Source organism: Carcharodon carcharias, chromosome 1 (genome assembly GCF_017639515.1).
Source record: "Carcharodon carcharias isolate sCarCar2 chromosome 1, sCarCar2.pri, whole genome shotgun sequence".
In the NCBI taxonomy this organism is placed as follows: domain Eukaryota; kingdom Metazoa; phylum Chordata; class Chondrichthyes; order Lamniformes; family Lamnidae; genus Carcharodon; species Carcharodon carcharias.
In genome coordinates this window covers 235,385,303-235,407,402 of record NC_054467.1, presented here as the reverse complement: position 1 = coordinate 235,407,402, position 22,100 = coordinate 235,385,303, and the positions used below count along the sequence as shown (strand labels likewise).

Genomic DNA, 22,100 nt, shown 5'->3' with positions numbered 1-22,100 from the left:
CAGAGATGCTTCAGCGTGATTTGGATGAGCTGTGAGTGGGCAAATGCATGACAGATGCAGTATAATGTGGATAAATATGAGGTTATCCACTTTGGTAACAAAAACAGGAAGGCAGATTATTATCTGAACGACTATAAATTGAGAGACGGGAATGTGCAATGAGACCTGGGTGTCATTGTACACCAGCCGCTGAAGGTAAGAATGCAAATGCAGCAGGCGGTATAGAAGGCAAATGGTATGTTGGTCTTCATAGCGAAAGGATTCGAATACAGGAGCAGGGATACCCTGCTGCCATTGTACAGGGCCTTGGTGAGACCACACCTGGAATATTGTGTGTAGTTTTGGTCTCCTTACCTGAGGAAGGATGCTCTTGCTATAGAGGGAGTGCAGCGAATGTTTACCAGACTGATTCCTGGGATGGCGGGACTGACATTTGAGGAGAGATTGAGTCGGTTAGAATTATATTCGTTGGAGTTCAGGAGAATGAGGGGGGGGATCTCAAAAAACTTATAACATTCTAACAGGACTAGACAGGGTAGATGCAGAAAGGATGTTCCCAATGGTGGGGGAGTCCAGAACCAGGAGTCACAGTCTGAGGATATGTGGTAGACCACTTAGGACTGAGATGAGGAGAAATTTCTTCACCTGAGAATGGTGAACCTGTGGAATTCGCTACCACAGAATGTAGTTGAGGCCAAAACATTGTATGTTTTCAAGAAGGATTAGATATAGCTCTTGGGGCGAAAGGGATCAAAGGAAATGAGGAGAAGGTGGGAGCAGGCTATTGAGTTGGATGATCAGCCATGAGCATAATGAATGGTGGAGCAGGCTCGAAGGGCCGAATGGCCTACTCCTGCTCCTATTTTCTACGTGTGCTACAACTCCTAAAGTAAGATTTGGAACTCTTTGGACTGAAAAACAGCAAGAAGCTGACTGTGTTAGGGGTGGAGGTTGTCTCAGAGCATTCTTGCTCATTTTAACCATTATTCATTACATGACCTAACTATTTCCCTACAGCTTCAAAATGGTGGCACACCTGACATCCCTTAGGCTGGCATTTTCCAGCAGGACTGGCCATGGGAGATTCAGCAGCCCAGCCAAAAGCCCATTGACTTTCAGCAGGACAGATGATCCCAGTGGTGGGCGGGGCTGGAAAATCCTGCCAATAGTTTTCCCTTTCTCCTGCAACCTTTAGGCTTTTAGAGTCCAAACTTGTCTGGCACCTAAACACTAGTTTGCATTATCTTACCTTTGCTTCTTCTTTGTTTTGGCCTTTCTGTTACGCCCAAATTTCCATTCCTGGCCCCCTTTTATGTCTCAGTTCTCATTTGTATATTGATGATACCCAACTCAACCTCTCCACCAGCAGGTTCAACTTCATAATCAATGTTATAGTGCCCAACTGCTTGTCTGACATTAGGTTGTGAACTTGCAAGCTAATAGTAGAAGTTTTTTATGAATTAGAATTTTTATGAAGGAGAGATGGTAGCATTGTAGTAATGCCACTGGACTAGTAATCCAGAGCCCAGGCTAATGTTTGGAGACATGGGATCAAATCCCACCATGTCAGCTGGTGGAATTTGAATTCAATCAATAATTCTGGAATCTCAATAATGGTGACTAGGCCAACTATCATTGATTGTTGCAAAAACCCATCTGGTTCACTAATATCTTTTAGGAAAGGAAACCTGGATCCACAGTAATGTAGTTAACCCTTAACTGCCCTCTGAAATGGCCTAGTCAGCTACTCAGTTCAAGGGCAATCCTTGCCATGAAAGAATAAAGTTAAAGTTAAAAAAAGGTTCTGGTAAGGGGGAATGTGAGCCCATTAAAGACAGTTACAAGTGATACTATAATGGCTATTAAGAAAGTGCAGATTGGTTTAATTAATATTTTGTACCTGTTATCACACTAGAGGGGGATAATGACATACCAGCAATACAAGGGAACCTAAAAAATGTAATGAATGGTAATTTATTGAGATTTAATGTAAGTAAATAAGAAAAGATAATGGAGGAAATGAAGGGACTTGGGATGAACGAATCTCATAGGCCTGATGGTTTCCATGCCAGGGATCTAAAAGAGACAAGTAGAAAAATTGTAGATGCATTAATCATAATTTTCCAAATCTCTAGAATCAAGGAAAGGAAAAATAATTTTACAGCTCCGCGCTGGTATATTTGAAGGCAGGGACTATATAAAATAAAGTAGATGGCCAATTGGGACATCCCCCAAGATGGCTCCCCCCTATTTATGCCTTCTCCATGGCCCCTCTAACATAATGACAGCACCTCGCTGGGGTCTTGCAGCCATGCCCATCCAAAACCCCTGGACCTACCCTCATTTCTTCATGGGGATTGGCTGTAGTCCCAGCAGTGGCCACTACTCTTTTCTGGTACTCGTGGGACAACAGAGCTGTGAGCCAATCAAATTGGTTATCAGATCGCTAGTGCTGGACTTCCTGTCCCTGAAGGACAGAAGTTCCACATTTAACTAATTAAGGCCACCCCCGGGACAATATCGCTATGGGGTAGCCAGATTTCATGTTGGCGAGGTGCCAATCAATTTTTAGGTTGGGGAGCAGGTAATCAATCCCCACATAAAATCAACCCCCAGGAAATGGCAAACCTATCAGTTGAATTTTTAAAAATATTCATTCATGGGATGTGGGCATCGCTGGCTGGGCCAGCATTTATTGCCCATCCATAGTTGCCCTTGGGAAGGTGGTGGTGAGCTGCCTACTTGAACTGCTGCAGTCCATGTGGTGTAGGTACACCCACAGTGCTATTAGGGAGGGAGTTCGTGGACTTTGACCCAACAACAGTTAAGGAACGGCGATATATTTCCAAGTCAGAGTGGTAAGTGACTTGGAGGGGAACTTCCAGGTGGTGGTGTTGCCATGTGTCTGCTACCCTTGTCCGTCTAGGTGGGTTTGGAAGGTCCTATTGAAGTAGCCTTTTTGAGCTGCTGCAGGACATGTTGTAGATGGTAAGTGACTTGGAGGGGAACTTCCAGGTGGTGGTGTTGCCATGTGTCTGCTACCCTTGTCCGTCTAGGTGGGTTTGGAAGGTCCTATTGAAGTAGCCTTTTTGAGCTGCTGCAGTACATGTTGTAGATGGTAACACTACTAATCAAGCAGGCTGCTTTGTGCTGCAAATTGTCGAGCTTCTTGAGCGTTGTTGGAGCTGCACTCATCCAGGTAAGTGGAGACTATTGCTGGAGCTACACTTCTGACTTGTACCTTGTAGTTGCTAGACGGGCTGTGGAGAGTTCGGAGGTGAGTTAACCTCCATAGAATTCCCAGCCTCTAACCTGCTGTTGCAGCCACGCTAATTATATGGCTAGCCCAGTTCAGTTTCTGGTCAATGGTACACCTCAGGACGTTGATAGTGGGAGATTCAGCGATGGTAATGCCATTGAATGGTTAGATTCTCTCTTGCTGGAGATGGTCATTTCCTGGCACTTGTGTTGCGTGCATGTGACTTCCCATTTATCAGCCTGAATATTGTCCGCTCTTGTTGCATTTGGACATGGACTGCTTCAGTATCTGAGGAGTCGCGAATGGCGCTGAACATTGTGCGATCATCTGCAAATATCTCCACTTCTGACCTTATGATGGAAGGAAGGGCATTGATGAAATATCTAAAGATGGTTGGGCCTAGGACACTACCCTGAAGAACTCCTGCAGTGATGTCCAAGGGCTGAGATGATTGACATCCAACAACCACTACCATCTTCCTTTGTGCTAGGTATGACTCCTACCAGTGGACAGTTTTCTCCCGATTCCCATTGACTCCAGTTTTGCTAAGGCTCCTTGATGCCACACTCAGTCAAATGTTTCCTTGATGTCAAGGTCAGTCACTCTCACCTCACCTTGGGAGTTTAGCGCTTTTGTCCATGTTTGAACCAAGGCTGTAACGAGGTCAGGATCTGAGTGGTCCTGGTGGAACCCAAACTGAGCATCATTGAGCAGATTATTGCTGAGTAAGTGCTGCTAGATAGCACTGTCAGCGGCACCTTCCAGACCTTTACTGGTGATCGAGAGTAGACTGATGGGGCAGTAATTGGCTGGGTTGGATTTGTCCTGCTTTTTGTGACAGGACATACCTGGGCAATTTTCCACATTGCAGGGTAGATGCCAGTGCTTTAGCTGTACTGAACAGCTTTGCTAGGGGTGCAGCAAGTTCAACAGCACAAGTCTTCAGTACTATTGCTGAAATGTTGTCAGGGCTCTTACCCTTTGCAGTATCCAGTACCTTCAGCTGTTTCTAGATATCACATGGAGTAAGGAGGACATTGCAGAGCTGGCTGTACCATTATTGTTCCCAGTGCCTAGGTCGATGCCCGGTGATCCAACCACTTTCTTTCCTTTTAAACTTCGTAGTGGTTTGATACAACTGAATGGCTTGTAAGGCAATTTCAGAGGGCATTTAAGAGTCAACGACATTGCTGTGCTATGTGTCTGGGGTCACATTTAATCCAGACCAAGTAAAAACGGCAGATTTCTTTTCCTAAGGGATATTAATGAACCAGATAGGTTTTTATGACAATAATTTTGTGGTTACCATTAGACTAGCTTTTAGTTTCAGGCTTATTAATTGAATTTAAATTCCACCAGCTGCCATGGATTTGAACCCATGCCCCAGAGCATTAGCCTGGCCCTCTGGATTACTGATCCAGCGACAGTACCATGATACCACCTCGTCCCCAGTGTTAGTTGTGGGGAGGTAACTGGAATCAATAATCAGGGATAGAGTAACTGAGCATTCAAACAAAAAGAGTCAGCATGGATTTATGAAGAGTACATCATGCCCAACGAATTGAGATGAAGTTTTTGACAAGGTCACACAAGGAGTAGTGTACATCCGCAATTATCTTCCCAACAGACTGTGGATGTCAGGACAATTGCCATTTCAAGACCGAGATTGATGGATTTGTATTAGTTAATTGTATCAAGGGTAATGGAACAAGGCAGGTAAATGGAGTTGAGTTAAATGTCAGCCATGATCTATTTAAATAGTGGAATAGGTTCAAGAGTTAAATGGCCTACTCCTGCTTCTTTAAACGTAAGACCAATTCTTCCTGCAACTCAAGATTGGTGAAACGCAAATTGATATGTTCTGTGCCTGGCGGAAACATTACATTATAGCCCCAATCCCAACCCCTTTCCAGTTTGTTCAGAGAGTGAAGCTAATATTTCACATCTTCGGTATCTTGATTGATTCTGTGCTCAAAGTTCACAAAAAATAAAAAAGAAAATACAGATTCTGGAAATGTGAAATAAAAACAGAAAATACTAGAAATGCCCAGCAGGTTTGGCGGCATCCATAGAGAAAAGACCAAGGTTCACTTTTCTCACAGGTAGAATCACGGATGCACACTATCAGGCCTGAATTTTTGCTCCTGAGATGGGAAAATTCATGACTTTGCAAACCCAGCACAGTACCCTAGATAGTCTGATTTTCATACCTAGGGGTCAGATGTTAAGGGGTCTTGGGCCTGTCACCCCTGGCAACAGTGCGGAGGAAGCCACAATGGCTGCCGGGTGTGGAGGTGAGCTGTCTGAAAGGCCAGCCTTGATTCTCTAGCTGTAAAAAAAACAGAGACAAAAAAAAGCTCTCTATCCCTCATTCTCACAACCACCATACACTCTCTGTGCCCCATCCATGCCAACCCATATCATCTCATACACACCACCCACCTTCCCTGGCTCCTCATAGCCTCCATGTCAACCTATGCCCCTCCACCCACCCCCATGGGCCCTCTTACCATCTATCCCAACCTGGTGCCAAATCGTGCTAACCCATTCAGTCTCCATGCTGAGATGAAATAAAACAAAGTTCAAAGTGGCTATTGATGACTTCACTATTAAAATAAACACTGTCATTGATAAAAACACTTTATTACATTTAAATTCTTTCAACTACCTAATCCCTTATAAATACAAGTACTTGTATTCATCACAGAATCATAAAATCAGTGAATCGCAGTGCAGAAGAGGCTCTTCAGACATTGAGTCTGCATCGACACATGAGAAACACCTGATGTATCTACCTAACCCATTTACTAGCACTTGGCCCATAGCCTTGAATGTTATGATGTGCCATGTGCTCATCCAGGTACTTTTTAAAGGATGTGAGGCAACCCGCCTCCACCACCCTCCCAGGCAGTGCATTCCAGACCGTCACCACCCTCTGGGTAAAAAAGTTTTTCCTCACATCCCCCCTAAACCTCCTGTCCCTCACCTTGAATTTATGCCCCCTTGTGACTGACCCTTCAACTAAGGGGAACAGCTGCCCCCTATCCACCCTGTCCATGCCCCTCATAAACTTGTACACCTCGATCAGGTCACCCCTCAGTCTTCTTTGCTCCAACAAAAACAACCCAAGTCTATCCAACCTCTCTTCATAACTTAAATGTTTCATCCCAGGCAACATCCTGGTGAATCTTCTCTGCACCCCCTCCAGTGCAATCACATCCTTCCTAGAATGTGGTGACCAGAACTGCACACAGTACTCCAGCTGTGGCCTCATCAAGGTTCTATACAACTCCAACATGACCTCCCTACTTTTGTAATCTATGTCTGGATTGATAAAGGCAAGTTTGATCCAACTGAGGGCGCCGGTGAGAAGTGACTGAAGCATTCTGGGAGAAGTCACCACAGCCACTGCGACTCAGGAGGGAATCGAGGAGAAAGACTCTTGCACTCAACAGGAGGAAGAGCATCCAACAAAGGGTGCTGGTGAGAAGTGACTGAAGCATTCTGGGAGAAGTCACCGCAGCCACTGTGACTCAGGAGGGAATTGAGGAGAAGGATTCTTGCACTCAACAGGAGGAAGAGCATCCAACAGAGGGTGCTGGTGAGAAGTGACTGAAGCATTCTGGGAGAAGTCACCGCAGCCACCGCGACTCAGGAGGGAATCGAGGAGAAGGACTCTTGCACTCACCAGGAGGAAGAGCATCCAACAGAGAGCACCGGAGCAGTGAGTATAAATCTAGCTTACCTCGGGATTTGTGGCCTTGTCTCCAGGGAGCAGACTCGGAAGGAGAAGCACCAGAGCGGTGACCTCGGGGCACAGAGTAACTGAAGCCAAAACTGAAAAAGTGACATCACAGGAAAGCTGTGACCTGATTGGTTGGTAGGGAATCTGCACCAAATTTGAAAAAAAATGCTGTAAAGCTAATTAATAAATTAATTATCTAAGCCGAGATGGCTGGGCCGGTGATGTGCTGTAGCTGTATGATGTGGGAGCTGGCAGATTCCATTGCGAACTGCAGTGACCACATCAGCAGCAAGTGTTGGTTGCTGGAGGAACTCCGGCTCAGAATTGATGAGCTGGAGTCCGAGCTCCGGGCGCTGCGGCACATCCGGGAGGCAGAGAGTTATCTGGACGCTTTGTTTCAGGAGGTGGTCACACCCAGTCGATTAAGTACCTCAAATTCGGTCAGTGGTCAGGGTCAGCAGAGTGTGACAGCAAGTGAGGCAGGTAGAGGGATCCCTGTGTTCAGGAACAGAGGAGCCTCAGCTCTTGACTTTGTCCAACAGGTACGAGGTACTTGCTCCCTGTGTGAATGAGGAACAGGGCTGTAGGGAGGATGAGCCAGCTGACCACGGCACTGTGGCACAGGAGGCCATTCAAGAGGGGGGAGCAAAAAGACAAGTGGTAGTTGTAGGGGATTCTATAATTAGGGGAATTGATAGCATCCTTTGTAAGCAGGTTTGAGAGTCCTGCATGGTATGTTGCCGGCCCGCTGCCAGGGTGAGGGACATCTCTGACCGGCTTGAAAGGATATTGGAGAAAGAGGTGGAGGATCCAGTTGTTGTGGTCCACGTCGGGACAAATAACATAGGTAAGACTAGGAAAGAGGACCTGTTTGGGGATTATCAGAAACTAGGAACTAAATTAAAGAACAGGCCCTCAAGGGTTATAATCTCCGGATTACTACCCGAGCCACGTGCAAATTGGCATAGGGACGCGAGAATGAGGGAAGTAAACACGTGGTTAAGGAATGGTGCGGGAAAGAGGGGTTCCATTTCATGGGGCACTGGCATCAGTACTGGAACAGGAGGGATCTGTACCGTTGGGACGGTCTCCACCTGAACCGATCTGGGACCAATGTTCTAGCGAAAATGGTGGTCAACAGGACTTTACCTAGAAAGTGGGGAGGGGGGAGGGAAGGGTAAAACTCCAAGAAGTATGACTAATGGGAAACAAGGCAGCAGGTTAGCGTGTGGAGGGAGTGGGGGGGGCGGTGGGGGGTGGATTCAACTTCATGGAAAATTATGAAAAAACTGAAAAGAAAGGAGAGCCCAGGAGAGGCTATTAAGGTCTCCAGAACACAAAATAGTGTTTGGAAAGGACTAGGAATCTAACTTCAAGCATATCAGATAAAGGGATGACAATGAGAAGGGGACGGGAAATACAGGACTGAAAGTGTTGTATCTGAATGCACGCAGTATATGAAATAAGGTAAATGAGCTTGTGGCGCAGATTGAAATTGGCAGGTATGATGTGGTGGGCATCACGGAGACATGGCTGCAAGGGGATCAGGACTGGGAGCTAAGTATACAAGGATATACATCCTATCGAAAAGATAGGCAGGTTGGCAGAGGGGGTGGGGTTGCTTTGTTAGTAAGAAAGGAAATTAAATTGAAAGCAAGAAATGATGTAGGGTCAGATGATGTAGAATCTCTGTGGGTAGAGTTGAGGAATCGCAAAGGTAAAAAAACCATAATGGGAGTTATGTACAGGCCTCCGAACAGTAGTCAGGATGCGGGGCACAAGATACACCAGGAGATAGAAAAGGCGTGTAAGAAAGGCAAGGTTACAGTGATCATGGGGGATTTCACTATGCAGGTAGACTGGGAAAATCAGGTTGGTAGTGGATCCCAAGAAAAGGAATTTGTGGAATGTCTACGAGATGGCTTTTTGGAGCAACTTGTGGTGGAACCCACAAGGGAACAGGCAATTCTAGATTTAGTGATGTGTAATGAGGCAGATTTGATAAGGAAGCTTAAGGTGAAGGAACCCTCAGGAGGAAGTGACCATAATATGATAGAATTTATCCTGCAATGTGGGAGGAAAAAGCTGGAATCAGATGTATTACAGTTGAATAAAGGCAACTACAGAGGCATGAGTGAGGAGCTGGCCAGAATTGACTGGGAGATGAGCCTAGCAGGAAAGACAGTGGAACAGCAATGGCAGGAGTTTCTGGGAGTAATTTGGCAGACACAGCAAAAATTCATCCCTAGGAAGAAGAAGCATACTAAAGGGAGGACGAGGCAACCATGGCTGACAAGGGAAGTCAGGGACAACATAAAAGCTAAAGACAAAGTATACAATGCGGCGAAGAGCAGTGGGAAACCAGGGGATTGGGAAGCCTACAAGGCCCAAGAGAGGACAACTAAAAAAGAAATAAGGAGGGAGAAGATTAAATATGTGGGTAACTAGCCAGTAATATAAAATAAGATTGAAAGTGCTTTTTTAGATATATAAAGGGTGAGAGAGAGGCAAAAGTGGACATTGGGCTGCTGGAAAATGACGCTGGATAAGTAGTAGTGGGGAACAAAGAAATGGCGGAGGAACTGAATAGGTACTTTGCGTCAGTCTTCACAGTGGAAGACACGAGTATCATCCCCAAAGTTCAAGAGAGTAGGGGGGGGGGGGGGGGGGGGGGGGGGGGGGGGGGGTGGGTGGGGGGTGGGGGGGGGGTTGCAAAGGTGAGTATGGTGGCCATTACCAAGGAGAAGGTGGTAGGAAAACTGAAAGGTCTGAATGTGGATAAATCACCTGGGCCAGATGGATTACACCCCAGAGTTCTGAAGGAGATAGCTGAAGAGGTAGTGGAGGCGTTTGTCATGATCTTTCTGGAATCACTGAAATCAGGGAGGACTGGAAAATCTCTAATGTAACCCCCCTGTTTAAGAAGGGAGTGAGGCAAAAGATGGGAAATTACAGGCTGATTAGCCTGACCTAGGTAAGATTTTAGAATCCATTATTAAGGATGAGATTTCAGAATACTTGGAAGTGCATGGTAAAATAGGGCAAAGTCAGTATGGTTTCATCAAGGGGAGGTCATGTCTGACAAATCTGTTAGAATTCTTTGAGGAGGTAACGAGTAAGTTAGACAAAGGAGAGCCAATGGATGTTATCTACTTGGACTTCTAGAAGGCCTTTGACAAGGTGCCGCACAGGAGGCTGCTCAGTAAGATAAGAGCCCATGGTGTTAGAGGCAAGGTACTAGCATGGATAGAAGATTGGCTGTCTGGCAGGAGGCAGAGAGTGGGGATAAAGGGGTCCTTCTCAGGATGGTGGTTGGTGACTAGTGGAGTTCCGCAGGGGTCAGTATTGGGACCACAACTTTTCACTTTATACGTTAATGACCTAGATGAAGGAACTGAGGGCATCCTGGCTAAGTTTGCAGATGATACAAAGATAGGTGGAGGGACAGGTAGTATTGAGGAGTCGGGGAGGCTGCAGAAGGATTTGGACAGGTTAGGAGAATGGGCAAAGAAGTGGCAGATGGAATACAATGTGGGGAAGTGTGAGGTCATGCACTTTGGTAGGAAGAATAGAGGCATAGACTATTTTCTAAATGGGAAGAGAATTCAGAAATCTGGAGTGCAAAGGGATTTGGGAGTCCTAGTCTAGGATTCTCTTAAGGTTAACTTGCAGGTTGAGTCGATAGTTAGGAAGGCAAATGCAGTGTTGGCATTTATTTCGAGAGGACTAGAATATAAAAGCAGGTATGTGCTGCTGAGGCTTTATAAGGCTCTGGTCTCTTAGAATATTGTGAGCAATTTTGGGCCCCATATCTCAAGAAGGATGTTCTGGCCCTGGAAAGGGTCCAGAGGAGGTTCACAAGAATGATCCCAGGAATGAAAGGCTTACCATATGAGGAACGTTTGAGGACTCTGGGTCTATACTCAATGGAGTTTAGAAGGATGAGGGGGGGATCTGATTGAAACTTACAGAATACTGAAAGGCCTGGATAGAGTGGTCGTGGGGAAGATGTTTTCATTAGTAGGAGAGACTAGGACCCGAGGGCACAGCCTCATTGTAAAGGGAAGACCTTTTAGAACAGAGATGAGGAGAAACTTCTTTAGCCAGAGAGTAGTGAATCTAAGGAATTCGTTGCCACAGAAGGCTGTGGAGGCCAGGTCATTGAGTGTATTTAAGACCAAGATAGATAGGTTCTTGATTGGTAAGGGGATCAAAGGTTACGGGGAGAAGGCGGGAGAATGGGGTTGAAAAACTTATCAACCATGATTGAATGGTGGAGCAGACTCGATGGGCCAAATGGCCTAATTTCTTCTCCTATGACTTATGGTCTTAAGGGTCCCATATGCCTTTTTCACCACCCCACTAACGTGCCCCTCCGCCTTCAGAGATCTATGGGCACACACGCCAAGGTCTCTTTGTTCCTCAGGACTTCCTCGTTCCATGCTGTTCATTGAATACTTCCTTGTCAAATTACTCCTTCCAAAGTGTATCACCTCACACTTTTCAGCGTTAAATTCCATCTGCCACTTATCTGCCCATTTGACCATCCCGTTTCTTCCTGTAGCCCAAGACACTCAACCTCACTGTTAACCACCCAGCCAATCTTTGTGTCATTGGCAAACTTACAAATCCTACCCCCCACATAGTCATCTATGTTATCTATATAAATGACAAGTAATAGGGAACTGAGCACAGATCCCTGTGGTACACCACTGGACACTGGCTTCCAGTTACTAAAGCATCCTTGTGTCATTACCCTCTGCCTCCTACAACTAAACCAATTTTGAATCCACCTTATCAAATTACCCTGTATCCCATGTGCTTTTGCCTTCTTTATAAGTCTCCCATGTGGGACCTTGTCAAAGGCTTTGCTGAAATCCATATAAACTACATCAACCGCACTACCCTCATCTACACACCTGTTCACCTCCTCAAAAAATTCAATCAAAGTTGTTAGGCATGACCTATTTCTGACAAAGCCATGCGGATATTCATAGCCCCACATCAATATTGTATAACTGTTTGGAACTGTCAATCAAACTGTGAATTGTGAATTGTGATAATGACAAGCTGTGAAATCAGTCATGCAGCACAAATCCTGTAATGACAACCCTTAGGCTTACTTCAACAGACAGAGTGAAATAGCAAGCACTGATTTTTGTTAAAATTATAAACTTTTTTTATTTTAATTTAAAGAGATTTAAATGCCATGACAGTTTGACAGTTCCAATAAGCTTATCCACTTTTTATGCACATATCTACTTTTAACAATCCCAAAGGGCACTTCACCTCCCCCAAAGGTATCCCTGGACCTAAACAAAAGTGTACCCTACATCTCCAAAAAGGTACCCTACCCCTTCAAAAGACTCTGGTAAGTTTGACTTTCTCTTGAAAAATATAAAGCCTGCAAGTTGTGTTTTGGACATCCCACTAAGGAAAATTGAAGCTGCTTGAAGGCAGCTGCACTTTAACATCTGAAGTGCCTTTATGAACCATGGATGTAAAAACTACAACCTGCCCCCATTCTCTGTACCCCACACCCCCCGACCCCACTCCTCAGCGAAAATAGCGGGTGCCGAGTTCAGGGGCAGGACTTACAGAATCAGGGATCTGGTCCCACTTTGACTAAGCCCAATGTTGCAAAAATTCAATGCCGCAGTTTCAATCTCAGCAAGCAGCCAGGTATGGATGTGTATCATGGCTATGATGAAATGTTTCTGCAATGAGGAAAGGCTGGAGTTTTCTTCTTTAGAACAGAGGGGGCTGAAGAGACATTTAATTGAGCTGTATATAATTATGAGGGGGCTAGATAAAATGGACAGGAGGAACATATTTCCCTTCGCACAGAGAATAATAACCAGGGGGCATTGACTTAAAGTCATTGACAAAAGGATTAAATAGGAGTGGAGGAGAAACATTTTTACCCAGAGGGTAGTGAAGGTCTGGAACTCACAGCCTGAAAGTGTGGTAGAGGATGAAATGCTCGACATATTTAAAAAATATGGGGATATGCATTTGAAGTACTGTAACATTACGGACCAAGAGCTGGAAGGTGCGATTAGGCTGAATACCTCTTTTCTGGATGGCAGAGACACAATAGACTGAATGAGCTCCCTCAGTGCTGTAAATTTTCTATGTTTCACCAGATCAGGGATATATTAGCGGTAAACAGCAATTAAAAATGATGAGCTCTAAAGTGATTAGAACGAGGGCAGGAAATGTTAAATGACAGAAAGTGAAAGTAGCACGAGACAAAAGAATGCACAATTAGAGAAACAAAAATCACATACAAGGTTCAGAAATGTGTAAATAGCTAAAGCAAGCCAGCTAAGTGGAGAGGGAAACAGGGAAAACAGGCCAATGGCTCAGAAGTCCGGTGGAAGAAAAGGAAGGTCAACACCAGAGCACCCCACCAGTAATGTAGTGATGGGGGAGTCCCCATCCCAAGCACCAACCCTTTTCTTCCTCATCTCTGGAAGCACTGGTAGAATGGGTCTGTTTTAATGACTGGAACTGGATAGAGTTTACACAGTTACAAAGCACCATAAACCTATTCACAACTTCCGCCTATTTACAGATTACTGCTTCTGCTATACGGTTCCCTATTATACTGGTGTTGTTGACTGCTGCTCTGCTTTGATAGGATGCATTTATCATCGAGCTGACTAAAACTCCAAGTTTTATTTTATTTCTTCTGCCATTAAACCACAAATTCCATATTTATGAAAAGGAAGTGAAGATGTCTAAATCTTCCCTTTATCACTTAAATGTTCAGTTGTTTCATTGGTTGAAAAAGTCTTTTGAAAAGGATATTAGCCAATCAAGTGCAAATTTAGTATTCTGGGTCCAGGCTTCAGAATAAAGCCAGGCTGGTAGTGGCACAGTTAAACAGATACATTCAGATTATAAAATAAAATAACTATGAATTAAATTAAAAATTGCGTTCATAAATATAGGAAAAGAAAGACTATGCAATAGGTAAAAAGTGCAGTGCTTTTTTTTGCTATTTATGTTACAGGATTACATTAATATTATAATAATAAACCATCTCAATAGCATAATCACTGTAATATATGAGGATTTTATAGTATGTGACTTGAAATCTCTAAAGAAAAATGATCAATGGGAAATATCTGCTACTGTTACCAATCCAAGGATTAATGTATCTTTTAAAATGGTTCCCTCCATTTATTATCCCTTTGGAGCCCTCTAATTTTATGGGTTTATTTTTTTCATTCACAGAATGTGGGCTTCGCTGGCTGGGCCTGCACTTATCACCCATCCCTAGTTGCACTTGAGAAGGTGGTGGTGAGCTGCCTCCTTGAACTTCAGCAGTCCATGTGGTGTACGTACAACCACAGTGCTGTTAGGAAGGGAATTCCAGGATTTTGACCCAGCGACAGTGATGGAACAGCAATATATTTCCAAGTCAAGACGGTGAGTTACTTGGAGTAGAGCCTCCAGGTGGTCGTGTTCCCATCTATCTGCTGCCCTTGTCCTTCTAGGTGGTAGTGGTTGTGGGTTTGGAAGGTGCTGTCTAAGAAGTCTTGGTGAATTCCTGCAGTGTATCTTGTATATGGTACACACTGCTGCTGCTGTGCTTCAGTAGTGAAGGGAGTGAATGTTTGTGGATGTGCTGCCAATCAAGCAGGGGCTTTTTCCTGGATGGTTGTAGATGGCGGACAAGCTTTGTGGAGTCAGGAGGTGTGTTACTCACCACAGGATTCCTAGCCTCTGACCTGCTCTTGTAGCCACCGTATTCATATGACTAGCCCAGTTCAGTTTCTGGTCAATGGTAACCTCCAGCATGTTGACAGTGGGGGACTCAGTGATGGTAATGTCATTGAATGTTAAGGGGCAATGATTAGATTCTCTCTTGTTGGAGATGATCATTGCCTAGCACTTGTGTGGCACGAATGTTACTTGCCACTTGTCAGCCCAAGCCTGATATTGTCCAGTTCTTCAGTATCTGAGGAGTCACTAATGCTGCTGAACATTGTGCAATGATATACATGATATGATATACAAAATATGGCAAATATTTGGTTATTTTCTTTGAGCTTATGCCTGCACCTGTTGAGATTTTATTCAGACTGTGGTTATTCATCTTAATTTTCCATGTGTTCCCAAAATGTTTATTGCCTATTCCTATTTACAAGTGATTGTTCAGTTGCAATTGACGAGCTTGCCATATGTCAGTGTTACACATAGGTGTGGCAGATTACCCTTCCCTGAAAGACATTACGGAGCCTGTTTTTTATCATTCATTCACAGAATGTGGGTGTTGCAGGCAAGGGCAGGCTTTACTGCCTATCTCTAATTGCCATTGAGAATGTTGAGGCTTTATAACAATCACCAACATTTAGGGAAATTTTTCTGATGCCAGCCCTTAAAAAAGTTTCAATTTCATATCATGCCATGGTGGGATTTGAACTTAAAACCTTTAGGTTGCTTAACAGAAAATGCTAGAAACACTGAGCAGGCTAAACAGCATTTATGGAGCGAGAAATGGAGTTATAGCATTCCAAGTCAATGGAAGAATCTCTTAATTTCTTCCATTTCTGATGATAGGTCATCAACCTGAAACGTAATTCTAGGCTGGAGAGACATCAACATGAGGTTCAAATGGGAGTCACAGCTCCAGGTTTTGTAGAAATGAGGCCTTTAGGTGGCCAATTAATAGCCGTTTACAGGCCTCCTCCTGCCGCCACTTGTATTTTACCTGCAGTGTGCAGAGGCTGGCACCAAGTGGGATGCCCAGCAGATTTCATTGCTCGGGCTCCTAGCGGGCAAAGGTCATTGGGGAGGGGGCTACGTTTCAGTGTGATTTGGACAAGCTGAGTGAGTGGGCAAATGCATGGCAGATGCAGTATAATGTGGATAAATGTGAGGTTATCCACTTTGGTAACAAAAACAGAAAGGCCCATTATTATCTGAATGGCTATAAATTGAGAGACGAGAATGTGCAACGAGACCTGGGTGTCCCCGTACTCCAGTCACTGAAGGTGAGCATGCAGGTGTAGCAGGCGGTAAAGAAGGCAAATGGTATGTTGGCCTTCATAGCCGGAGGATTCGAGTAGACGACCATGGATGTCATGCTGCAATTGTACAGGGCCTTGGTGAGACCACACCTGGAATATTGTGTGCAGTTTTGGTCTCCTTATCTGAGGAAGGATGCACTTGCTATAGAGGGAGTGCAGCGAAGGTTTACCAGACTGATTTCTGGGATGGCGGGACTGACATATGAGGAGAGATTGAGTCGGTTAGGATTATTTTCGTTGGAGTTCAGAAGAATGGGGATGGGGGGGGATCTCATAGAAACCTATAAAGTTCTAACAGGACTAGACAGGGTAGATGCAGGAAGGATGTTCCCGGTGGTGTGGGAGTCCAGAACCAGGGGTCACAGTCTGAGGATATGGGATAGACCATTTAGGACTGAGATGAGGAGAAATTTCTTCACCCAGAGAGTGGTGAGCCTGTGGAATTCGCTACCACAGAATGTAGTTGAGGCCAAAACATTGTATGTTTTCAAGAAGGAGTTAGATAATGCAATGTACAGGGTACAGGGAATAATGATGAAAGTAGATATTAAACTTCACTTGAAACTAGGTGGAGCATGAGTACAGATTTTGAAACCACTTTTACACTGTAATGGTCCTGCCAACTCCCAACATGCAGGTCCTCCATGGCAGGTGGTATTAGAAGGCTGTAAAAGGGGGTTAAACACATCTTATGTGAGTAATGCCTTTAGTTTTACTTTAGTCCCATAAACCAAGTTTTCTACTAATATTAGCAGAACAGAGAGGAAGCTGCAATCTAAATATTAATGAGAATAATGACCAAAGTCACTGATAAGTTACACAGTAACTGATAGTTCAAAGTGATAGGTGTTCCAGAGTTTGGTCCACCTGCAGAGCTACATTAATAAGAGGATTGACTCTAAGAGCAAGTACTTAGTGGCTTTCCACAAAAGGACATTTATTTGGCCATGGCCACCGACTGTGAGAGTGAGCAAGAGAGCGGGTATCAGGCACTGCTGGAGCCACACAACAGAGGTAAGTTTCCTGAGGAGCGGAGGGACTGAGAGCAGATGAGAAATTCCTTGCTTCAGCCACCACCCACAGCTTGGCAGCGGGAGAGGACAAGCTGAAAGTCTCCTGGGGCCGGCCAGAGATCTAACTGGAGGAGCAGTGAGCACGGGAGAGACAGAGCTGCTCTTCCAATCACAGATTGTGTCTCTCCCATGCTTGCTTTTCCAGCTCCTCCAATCATGGCTTCCCTTTCTGCCACTTTTACTGTTCGTCCAGATATCGAATCTTTAATTGGAGGGGCAGCAGCAAAAGGGGATAGAAGGGACTCATAACTGGAGGAGCTGGAACAGCATGCTTGGAAGAGACAGAATCTATGATTGGAAAAGCAGCTCCATCTCTCCCATGCTCACTGCTCCTCCGATCACAACTTTGCTGTCAGTTCCGGCTCTCAGCAACTGTCAGTTAACATTTTTTGTAAAAGAAACATTGACAATTGCTGAGAGCCTGAAAGACCTTCAGGCAGCTCTGAGGCTCATTGGCTGGCTTAAAGCTCGCCGTTTTTTGCCACCCCAAACAAATTTTGCCACCTTAGGCGACTACCTAGTTTGCCCAGTGGTTGCACCGGCCCTGCCTCAAGCTTGCATTAAGCTTCATTGGAACACTGCAGCAGGCCAAGGACAGAGATGCCAGGCATCAGAAGGCAGAGAATTAAAATTGGTAGGCAACCAGAAGCTCAGGGTCATGCTTGCAAACTGAGATACCTAATTAGTCCCGCTACTCTGTTCTATCTCCATAGCTCCAGGGTTGTCTTGCGCTGATCACCAGCAATTTCTAATGCAGTGTAAAAACACCAAACAGTGAACCTGTCTTTACTTTTTGCAGGTGCTGATGAACCTGCTGTGTGTTACCAGCATTTTCTATTTTAGAGAAGGTAACAGCTGGGGTGACGTCACAGGATAAGCCTTCATTTGTGGGCAGCACTGGTAAAGTAGTCATGGATTGCCATTACAATGGGGAATAAGATGAATTTGCATTAATGTTATGTGATGGAGAGAGTTGATTACAGTTCTGGGTGCTTGGATTGAATGAACCGGACAATTCCAGCTGGAAAGTGACAAGTTAATTAAATAGCGAGCAAAGGAGAAATGCTGCAAAGCTGCTGCTGCTCAGTTAACCGAGAGATGACAATGTGTTTAGATGAATTAAAACCACGTCCAGGAATTAATTCCAACAGCTCTTTGTTCTACAGTCAGGAGGAACCCAATATTTCCTGTAAGCTTTTCAAGATGTTCGAGTGAAGATTTTCTGTCTGGGCCCAAAACAGACAAGTGTGTTGGCGGTGAGGCTGCAACAACCAAACAAGGCCAGAGTCGGGAGGCCTGAACCAAGCCCAGGTTCTGGCCTCAGTTACAATAACCCAGTCAGCTGCGAATATTAAATGAGCGCTCCATTTTAGACCTGAGGAAAACAGTCAGCTTTTACAATGATCTGGCTGGCAGGTAGGACCCATTGTGGGGTTGTTGGGGATGGAGGGGTTGGTGGTGGGGGGGAGTGGGGGAGGCGTGGGGGATTTTCCAGGGGGAGGGGTGAAAATGGCCCAGCAGTGGGTTGAAAGACTTTTGTGCAGCTCAGAGAATGGTAATTGTGCCTCATAGGCCCAAAATCATAAGAAAAAGAAAAATGTATCTTCTCAGGGTCGATGCCCATTGGCAATTGTGGGACTAACATTCATGAAAATTACTGCCAGGGAGGGGGTTTCCCAGAACTTGTATTGGACCCCAATTTGCATATTTAAACAGCCTCCTGCTTGTTTTGGGCAGCATGGGCACAGTGGGCTGAACGACCTCCTTCTGTGCTGAACAATTCTATAATAAAGGATGCCATTTGGATTTAGAGGTACTATTGGAATCCACAGAGTGGGGGATTCACACAGACATGGAAGAGATGATAATCCCTTAGTCTCGGTCACAATGGTAAAGCAGAAAGAACCATAGAGTGTTGGCATGCACATCAACATTAGAGTTAGAGGAGAAAACGGCATGAGAAAGCTTAACATTTTTATTTCCAACCTGATGGCCCACTTGTTCACAATGTTAAAGAGAAAGGAAAAATGGATTCGCAGTTTTAAGAAATAACTGTCAGGTGATCAGACTCCATCTACTGTGTCTGGAATTACTTTGCTTAATCCCAAGCCTTGCTCTACATTATTTTACATGCCCCAATGAACCTGTCTTTTGTTTTACCAGTTATTATTATGAATAGCATCTTTGCTTTTAATTTAAGATAGCTCTTTTTCAATCTTATTACATTTCACCAGGACGCTGATCTGTTGATAAAGTGGTATTTTCACTGCCTCCAGGAATTTTTGCACCAAATTGCAATACCCAGGCAATAGTGGCAGCTGTATTGAGGGTGAAGATTCACAATATCCCAAATCACTTGTCTACCTTTGACTAATGTTAACTGCCAGTCTCTTCTCATACTCTCTCTCTGCTTCTCTTATCTGCTTTTTCAATTCCCCTCTGACCCTTCTATATTTGGCCTTGTTCTCAATTGTATTATCCAACTGACATCTGTCACAGGCACAGTGTGGTTTACAGCTAACGCAAACATGGCCCATGTCATCTCTTCAATCACTTGAGGGGGTTGGACAGGAATTTCCTAGAGTTATATTTTTCTCCCTTATTCTCCCCAGATATATTTTAACAGCAAGGCCAATTGATGCTTTATTTATTCAAACTAACCACGATTAATGTTATGAACATTGAAAAATGACAGGCTCTCCCCACCCCCCACCTCCACTGACCAACCCTGCAGCTGTGTATCACCCGGGAGAGGCAATAAAGGGGAGAATAAGGGGGAAAAATATAACTCTAGGAAATTCCTGTCCAACCCCCTCAAGAGATGACATGGGCCATGTTTGCAATAGCTGTAAACCACACTGTGCCTATGACAGATGTCAGGTGGATAATAAAATTGAGAACAAGGCCAAATATAGAAGGTTCAGAGGAGAATTGATAAAGTAAATAAGAGAAGCAGAGAGAGAGTATGAGAAGACACTGGCAGTTAACATAAAAGGGAGTCCAGAAGTCTTCTACTTCTAAAAGGAGTAGGGTCAATTAGGGGCCAAAAAATGCATTTTACACATGGAGACAGGGGGCATAGCTGAGGTATAAATGAATATTCTGCGCCTGTCTTTGCCAAGGAAGAAGACACTGCCAAGGACATGGTGAAAGTGGATGTAATTCAAATCCTAGAGAGGTTTAAAATTGATAAGGAGGTGGTATTGGATAGGCTGTCTGCACTTAAAGTTGGTAAGGCACCAGGACTGGATGAGATGCAGTTTTGGATACTGAGGGAAGTGAGAGTGGAAATTGCAGATAATTAAATTCCATTGTTTTCCAATATTTCTTAGACTCAGGGATACTGCCAGAGGACTGGAAAATTACAACCCTTATTCAAAAAATGATTAAAGATAAGCCCATATGCCCAGCAAGTTCATTTAATCCTGGTGGTGGGGAAGCTTATATAAATGATAATTGGGACAAAATCAGTAGTCATGTTGGTAAATGATAGTTAATTTAGGAAAGCCAGCATGGATTTGTTAAGGGAAAATCATGCTTAACTAACTTGCTTGAGTTCTTTTGAAGAGGTAACATAGAAGATTGATGAGGGTAATGCTGTTGATGTGGTGTACACAGACTTCCAAAAGGCATTTGATACAGTGCTGTACAACAGACTTATGAGCAAAGTCAGAGCTCATGGAATAAAAGGGAAAGTAGCAACATGGATATGAAGTTGACTGAGTGACTGAAAACAAAGTATAGTGGTGAACTGTTGTTTTTCTGACTGGAGGAAGGTTTAAAGTGGAGTTTTCCATGGATCAGTGTTAGGACCCCTGCTCTTCCTGATATATATTAATATCCTAGAACTTGGTTGACAGGGCATAAATTCAAAATTTGCAAATGTTACGAAACTTGGAATTATCGTGAACCATGAGGAGGATAGTGTAAAACTTGAAAAGGACACAGACAGGTTTGTGCAATGGGCAGACAAGTGGCAGATGAAATTTAATGCAGAAAAGTGTGAAGTGATTTACTTTTGTAGGGAAAGATGTAGACAGACAATATAAAATAAAGGGTACAACTTTAAAGAGGGTGCCAAAGCAGAGGTACTTGGGTGTATATGTGCATAAATCATTGAAGGTGGCAGGACAGGTTGAGAGAATGATTAATAAAGCATACAGCATCCTGAGGTTTATAAATAGGGGCCTAGTATACAAGAGCAAGGATGTTAAAATTGCATGAAATACTGGTTCGGCCTTAACTGGAGTATTGTGTCCAGTGTGGGTACCAAGGATGTGAAGGCATTAGAGAGGATGTGGAAAAGATCCACAAGAATGGTGTCAGGGATGGGGAACTTCAGTCACCTGGATGGATTGAAGAGGTTGGTACTGTTTTCCTTGGAGGTGAGAAAGTTGAAAGGAGATTTGATAGAGGTGTTCAAAATCATGTGAGGTCTGGACAGAGTACATAGGGAGACTGTTCCCACTGGCTAAAGGGTCCAGAACGAGAGTGCACAGATTTAATGTAATCTGAAAAGGAAGCAATGGCAACATGAGGGAAAAATTTTTTCATGCAGTGAGTGGTTATGATTTGGATGCTCCGCCTAAGATGAGGTGGAGACAGGGTCAATGGAGGCATTCAAAAGGGAATTGGATCTTTATCTGAAAAAGAAGTATTTGCAGGGTTAGCGGGAAAAGACAGGGGCGGATGGCACTAGATGAAGTGCTCCTTCAGAGGATCCGCACAAGACATGACAGGCCGAAAGGCGTCCTTCTGTGCTGTAACCATTCTCTGATTCTATTCTCCATATATTCCACTTACCTCCCGATGTGATGTGATTTTTGCCCCAGCCAATGGCCTCTTGAGCGAGTGCAGAGACCCAGGCACCAGCCGGCAACACATTCCAGAGACTCCCTGGCTCCCTGCGCTCTCTGAGCAAAGAAATGCCCTCTAACACCCTGCCTATTCCTACTTTTGCCCGGTTGAAACGCACGCCCCTG

At 44.4% G+C, this 22,100-nt stretch overlaps 1 long non-coding RNA gene across 1 annotated transcript; it reads right to left on the bottom strand.

The window, feature by feature from the left end:
- Nucleotides 1-1,958: 1,958 nt before the first annotated feature.
- LOC121276882 lies at nt 1,959-22,049 on the bottom strand. Its single transcript, XR_005942745.1, has 2 exons — nt 21,922-22,049; nt 1,959-2,076 (listed from the first exon to the last, which is right to left on the bottom strand). It is a non-coding gene; the product is annotated as an uncharacterized LOC121276882 (long non-coding RNA).
- Between the last annotated feature and the right edge of the window lie 51 nt (nt 22,050-22,100).